Source organism: Crocodylus porosus, unplaced genomic scaffold (genome assembly GCF_001723895.1).
Source record: "Crocodylus porosus isolate Cpor-Errol unplaced genomic scaffold, CroPor_comp1, whole genome shotgun sequence".
Taxonomy (NCBI): domain Eukaryota; kingdom Metazoa; phylum Chordata; order Crocodylia; family Crocodylidae; genus Crocodylus; species Crocodylus porosus.
The window spans coordinates 74,928,848-74,936,224 of NW_017728918.1; the positions used below are offsets into that span (position 1 = coordinate 74,928,848).

General features: G+C 50.5%; 1 non-coding gene across 1 annotated transcript; it reads right to left on the reverse strand.

Annotated features, from left to right (window-relative positions):
* Positions 1 to 6,427: 6,427 nt before the first annotated feature.
* On the reverse strand, positions 6,428 to 6,509 carry TRNAF-AAA. Its single transcript has one exon. It is a non-coding gene; the product is annotated as a tRNA-Phe (tRNA).
* Between the last annotated feature and the right edge of the window lie 868 nt (positions 6,510 to 7,377).

Here is a 7,377-nt window from a genome sequence, read left to right on the forward strand (position 1 = left end):
TATATTTTGAATAACCTGGATGAAGATGAATATATACTCACCATAGGCATGGATCTTGTGAGACAGCGTCTTGAGAGGCTGGACTCCCATAAATCAGCATGGGATTTACGGTCCAGATAAGTTGCACCCAAGAGTGCTAAATGAACTGGCAGACAACATACCACAGCCACTGACAAGGATATTTATAAACTCATGGAGCTCGGGTGAAGTACCTGAAAATTGGTTACAGATGGGCCAATGTGATGCCCATCTGCAAGAAAGGGAGGAAAGAAGACCCGGGAAACTACAGGCCAATCAGTTTGACCTCAATTCCTGGGAAGACTTTGGAAAAAATAATGAAAGAAACCATTCTTGACAGGCTAACAGAAGGCAATAGTCTGAGGGATAGCCAGCACGGGTTTTTTTCTGGTAGGTCTTGCTTGACCAATCTCATTTCCTTCGATGACCAGGTGATGTATCACCTGAACAAGAGGGAAGAGGTGGATGTCATATACTTGGACTTTAAAAAAGCCTTTGACCTGGCTTGAGCCTTTTTCCATGATGTCCTCATGGAAAAACTGGGCAACTGCAGCCTTGACTACTCCTCAGTCTGATGGCTGGAGAACTGGCTTCGAGGTCAGACCCAGAAAATGGTAGTTGATGTAACCAAATTAACATTGCACTTGGCGTCCCCCAAGGCTCTGTTCTTGAACCTGTACTCTTTAATGTCTTCATAAACTATCTGGACATAGGTGTTAAGAGTGGGATCAACCCAGTTCATTCAGTCAAGGTATCTCATCCTTCTCTTTCTCCTTTTCCTTCTTCTCCTTCTCCTTGCAACAGTATCCTTAGCATTTGGTAGCCTTTCTTCTTGAGCTTGGGATCAACTCAATTCTCTAAGTCAAGGTGTTTGTGCAATATGCAAGCTGTCTTGGAGCTTGATTCCTCAAAAAAACTCCAACCTTCTTCTTTTTCCTTACCATTTCCATGGGTTAGTTGCTGACTCAGATAAGCAGGGTCATCGCTTTCTTATAGTCCCCTATGTTACATTATATGTGTTGCTTGTATTAGTGACTAGCAGCCCAAATGATGGATCAAGAATCTAACACTGAATATAAAGTCAATCCAAAAAGTCTGTAAATAAGAAACAACAGGTAGATGCAGAAAAACATAAGAGCCCAAGGAAATAATTGTGAGCATAACAGAAAGTGTGAGTCTCAATACATCAGCTAAGTAACCACCATTAAGCTTAGTATTTTACTACCAAGTTAGGAATTTTCCCTTCTTCTCACTTGGAGTAGATACAGGTGTTCAAAAAGTCTGAGGCAGGTTTAAACTAACTTTTGCAGCTTTTTCTAAGCACCCTCAATTAATTCTGGAGAGAACAGAACTCACATTCACCCATGGCACGGGGAAGCATGGAGGCAGCCTGCATGGCCGAGGCCAGCAGGCAGGAGACACTTTCATATTAGTCTTAGCAGGCTGCCAGAGAATTCTGAGCCCAGCTGGGTAACCAGCCACCATGACTGGTCAGCACAGCTCCAGCGCCTCTCTTCCTCACCAGCTGTCAACAAAGGCTGGAGTGAGGGGAAGAACAGAGCCCCTGCTGCACATCCCACTGCAGCTATGCTGGCTCACATCTGGTGGGACCATAGCTGGATCCAGGGCCAGAGCCATGCAACTGCCCACCATTCCAGTAACCATAGGCAAAGAGGGAAGTAGAGAAGCACCCTCCTGCATTTTCCCATTGCCCCCAACCCAGCTTGCTAGCTCAAGGCTGGGGATGCTGGGCCAGGTCTGTGCAACAAGGAGCTCTCCTCCCTCCTTCACTCCTCACCCTGGGACCCAGTGGTATGGACCATCCAGCTCCAAGCTAAGTGCCTATGGCTGCAACAAGAAGGCACCAGGCTGCATGTTAATCAGCACTTGGCTGCAGCCACAGACACTTCAGCTGAACTGCATAGCACTGCTGTCATTGTGTGCAGTGAGTTTGCTCAGCCATTCCAGCAGAGAGCTGTGCAGGTTCCCTTGTCTCTCACCACAGCATATGACTCTGAGATGTGGCTTCTGGCTGTGGCTTCTGAGATGGGAACTGGGGACAGGGGGTAATGGGGGAATGGATCCCTTTACCATGCAGGTCCTGCCAGCTGTGCTAGGTCAGAGATGGGCCCATAAGGTGAGGGGCTCCCCACTCTCCCTGCTCCTATCCCTTCTGAGAGTTGCAGCCAGGAGCCACTGCTCAGAGCTACATGGTCTGGTGAGAGCCCAGGGAACTGGCACAGTCCTTTGCTGGAATTACTGAGAAAACTCACTGCCTATAATGAAAGCAGTGCTATGCAGTTCACATGAAGTGCCTGCTGCTGCCAGCCAAGTGCTAAATAACATATAGTATGGTGTCTTCTTTTTGCAGCCATGGGCACTCAGCTCAGATCTGCATGCTGTCCACAGTGCCAGGAACTGGAAGGCAGAAAGGGGAGCAGAGCCCTTGCTGTGCGCACCTGGGCCAGCAGCCTCCAGCCTTAAGCCATCAAGCTGGGGGGAGGCTGTACAGTGGGGGCTTTGCTCCCTGCCTCCATGCCCCCAGATCCTGGTACTGCAGACAGTCTGGCTCTGAGCAGTGCCTCTTGCCTGCAACTATCAAGAGGGTTGGGCATGGGGGAAGAACAGAGCCACCTTCTATGTGGCCCTCCCCACCCTGTGCTGGCTTGGGGCTGGTGCCATGTGGCTGGGGGACTCCATTTCCCCCTGCCCCCTCCTCTTCCCCCATCTGCCTGGTTGCATAGGCAGGAGACAGGCTTTTCTTATTCTTGTCTGAAAGCCTGGAGGTGGGGCTGGCTTGGCATTCACCTGGAGCAGACAAGCATTGGCTGAGGCTAGTACGCTGCCCTGTGAGGGGTCCTGTGATGCTGGATGACAGTAAATGAAGGTTTCATAGTTAGTAGGGTCAGAAGGGACTTGAGCAGATCACCAAGTCCAACCCCCTGCCATAGCAGGAAACAGTAAAGACCCTGGCAGTCAAAAGACCCTGCCAAGGTGTTCATCCAGCCTCCTTTTAAAGACGCCCAGGGTAGGACCCAGCACCACTTCTCTTGGAAGTTGGTTCCAGATCCTAGCTGCCCTGACCGTGAAGTAGCGCCTCCTGATACCTAGCCTAAATCTACCATCTGTGACCATTATTCCTCGTCACTCCTGGTAGTGCTCGGGGGAACAGGGGCTCCCCCAGTGCCTGCTGGTCCCCTCTGACTAGTTTGTAAACAGCCACTAGATGTCCCCTCAGCTTTCTCTTCTGGAGGCTGAACAGGTTCAGGTCCCTTAGTCTGTCCTTGTAGGGCCTGCCCTGCTGCCCCCTGATCATATGAGTGGCCCTCTTCTGGACCCTGTCAATGCTGTCCACACCCCTATTGAAATGCGGTGCCCAGAACTGGATGCAGTACTTCAGCTGCAGCCTAACCAGTGGTGCGTAGACGGGGAGGATCACCTCCTTGGACCTGCTTGAGATGCATCTGTAGATTCACTATAGAACCTGGGAAAGAATTGCAATACACTGCTCTACCCCAAACCTATTAAGTCTTATACTACATCCCTCCAGGTCTATCTCAGACTTGGGTCCACTATTTTGAAACAGGTCTATGTGCTGAACTTCTGTCCTGCTACAGGTTTAGACCAGTTTCTAATCATTTCTACCAGTTTATGTGTAATGTTTGTACCTAGACTTAAAACATACCTGGCAGCACTATGGCTGGTAACAGTATTGGATACCTTCTCTCTCAGCTTTGTTTCCTGATCTGTCCTGGTGCAAGGCTTAGGGTCATACCTCATGTCACAGATAACTCCAGCCTCAACTTCTTTGCTACCACCAAGAGCTGCTGTGTGTGTTGAACAAGTTCACCCCAGGGACCTGGGGAAGATCTTGGGCCCTGCCCCCGTGCCCCTATATTTGGGGCCTGCCCAGGCTGCAGCTGCAAAAGGCCTTGGTCTACATAAACACACAGCCAAGCACACAGCTGACCGAATTCAAACCTGTGCAGGGAGACCCCAATGGATTTTTAGGTCAGCACCTTAACTGCTCAGCCACAGCTACCTCTTACAGCAGGTCATGTGTAATGTCTGTACCTAGCCTTCTAAGATACCTGGCAGCACTACTATTGATTAGCATATGCCAAATCAACACTTGGCAGGAGGGTGTGAGACAGAATTATATACACATACACAAACTACACATACAAAACTCTGGGTTCATACACACATGCACATACACAAACACACAAACATGCACTTCCGTGGCTGTGTATTAACACCGGGGGCATTTGTGGTAATTTGGTGCTCAGAGTTACTTGAGGTCAAGGTGCCCTGAGGTTACTTGGTGTCAAAGTGCCTCAAAGATACTCAGAGTCACTTGGGGCCCCTGGTTAACTCGGGGTCACTAGGGCTCAGGGTTAGATGAGGTTAATTGGGGTTGGGGTTACTTGAGGTTAACTGGGGAGAGCCAGCAGTGGTGAGGAGCAATGCTGGGAGGAGCTGCGGAGCTGAGACTGGAGAAGCTGGAGCCAGAGAGGAAGCTGGGAAGCTGATGAGAAGGTGTGGGGCTGGCTGGGGACCGGAGGAGGTGGGCAGAGGACTGGGTTGGAAGCTGGGAAGCCAGGTAAGCTGGGGAAGAGGAAGGGCTGTGGGTGGAGCAGGGGAAGATGCGGGTGCCTGGGGAAAGCCAGGAGGCAGATGGGGAAGCAGCAGGTGGAGCTGGGGAAGCTGTGCATGCCAGGGGAAGCTAAGGGTGCCAGGGGAAAACCAGGAGCTGGGTCAGGGAACAAGCGAGGGAGTTGGGGAAGCTGTGGGTGCTGGCTGGGAGCCAGCAAGAAGGCAGGAGGCAGGTGGAGAATGCTGCGGGTGGAGCCGAGTGGAGGAAAGCCAGTGCAGCAGCTGGGAGTGGGACATCAGAAGCGGCCATGAGAGCATAGAAGGGGAAAAGCCAGGGCCAGGAGTGGAAGAACTGGGAAGCTGCAGGGAGGGTTGAAAAAGCCAGGCCAGGCTGGAATGGGGGCAAACAGGGCACCAAGTGGCAGAGTAGGGAACAGGGAAGAAGGTTGGGGAGAGAAGGAGGCAGTGGCAGTGGCAGAGCAGAGAATGGGGGGAAAAGCCAGCAGGGAAGCCTGGGCTGGGAGAGGAAGCTGCAGGGCTGGAACAGGGATGACTGGGGAGCCAGACAGCAGCTGGGAACTGGGAAAAGCCGAGAAACAGTGGAGAGGGGCTGGGGGACAGAAGAGGGCAGCCGGGAAAAGCAGCCAGAGCAGAAGCCATGGGAGAAAAAACGGGGTGGAATGGCGATAAGCTGAGAGGCTGACAGAAACCTGACTGGGCAGCGGAGTGGGGAAAAGCAGGGAGCTGAGCTAGAAGAAGGCAGAGATCCCAGGGCCAGGCTAGAGGGGTGATGGCAGAATCTGGGGACAGCAGGGGAGCAGCAGATATAAGGGTGTGGAGAAGGAAGCTGGGAAATAAACCCAGGATGGTTGGGCTGAGAAAGCTGGGAGGTGGAGGCAGCTAGGCAGGAGATCCAGCCAGGGAGAGAAAGTGGAGGCAGCGAGGGAGACACAGAGGAGAACAGAGCTGAGGTGAGGTGTGATGCAGGCAAGCTGTGGGAAAAAGCAGAGATCAGGGGGCTAGCCAGGAAGGCAGCTGGGAGGTGGAGGCAGAAACAAAGGAGGAGGAGACAACTGGGGAGACTGGTCTGGGAGAGATCTAGAAAGCAGCAGATCAAAGGAGCAGAAGGGGAGGTAGTGGAGCAGAAGTGAGTGGTGGTGAAAGTCAGGGTTTAGAGGAGAGCAGTCAGGGTGTAGTTGCATAGTGCTGGTCCAGATGGAGGGGGCGTCCCAAGGACGTCACTCTACGACACCGTTTGTAGGGGTAGGCTACCTGTGTCTCCTATGGGAAGGACATGCCCAAGCAAAGGCCAGTGCTGCTCAGACGCATACGTGCAGATCCAGGTGTCCTCATTGCCTTGTGGGATACAATGGTGGGGTTGCTGGGTTCCATAGGGTAATAAGACACAAGAACTTAGCTTATCTATGACTACTTACAATTACTTATAAGGATAGAGAGGGCAGAGAGAAAGTCAAAAATGGTTGGGGAAGGGGAGGAAAGGTATTTTAAAATTAAAAATAGAGAGGAAAACTGGGGGTTTTGCTACAGTACAGCTGCTAACAGTATTAGATATCTTCTGTCTCAGCTTTGTTTTCTGATCTGTCCTGATGCAAGGCTTAGGGTCATACCTCACCCCACAGTTGACTCCAGCATGGACTTCTATGCTACAACCAAGAACTGCTGCAGTTGTCAAACAAGTTCACTCCCAGGACCTGGAGAAGATCTTGGGCCCTGCCCCACACCCATACATTTTGGTCTTGCCCAGGCCGCAGCTGCAAAAGGGTCTAGGTCTACATAAACACACAGCCCAGCCCATAGCTGACAGGATTTGAACCTGTGCAGGGAGACCCCAATAGATTTTTAGTCTATTGCCTTAACTTCTCAGCCACAGCTACCTCTTGTGGCAGGTGCTGTGCAATGTCTGTAACTAGCCTTAGAAGATCCTGGAAGCATGGTGGCTGCTAACAGTACTTGACATCTTCTCTCTCAGCTTTGTTTCCTGTTCTGTCCTGGTGCAAGGGTTAAAGTCATACATCATGCCACAGATGACTCCAGCCTCAGAGAGTAGATATGTAGTATTGTTAGCAACCATAGTGCTGCCTTTCCCTCTGTAGTGATATGGAATGGGCTTGCTTAACCATGCTTGTGATGTGCCTTGGCTTCATTGAGCCTGAACATGCCTTTTCCATATTCAGTCCACCCAGGTCTACAGGCACTGCAGACCCAAAATTTCTCCAAGGAAGTAGCTTTGGGCCTGTTTTCAGGCCTGGCAGAGACTGAAAGCTCAAAAGAGGGCTCTGGGAACAAATCTGGAGCAACCTCACTGGCAAATTCCTGGGTCTAGAATGTGCCAGCCAATTTTAGTGGGCAGGGCACACTCAAGCTCCTCTGCAGACTCTTTGTTGCATACCATTTTGTAGAAGAAAAAGAGATGTACTGATAAATTCAGCATTAAATACTTTTAAAAAATGACTATGTGCACATGGTAAAATATTACCTAAGTATTAGAAGCAAAGTCTCAGCATTCAATTCTTAACTCACCGATGTGTGTGAAAAGTATAGGCAGAGGCAACGACTGTATCATTAATTAAAAGATACCAATATAAGTTGTTACAATGTAACTGTTTATTCTTTAGTGATACAAGTTCAGGAAAGATGTTACAACTTTTACTTTCCTTCATTCAGGGTCAAAGAGAGGGGAGTTGAGCTCATTTGTGTCACTGCAGGCTCATGAGGACCTACCATTTAGATTGCAACTGCTAA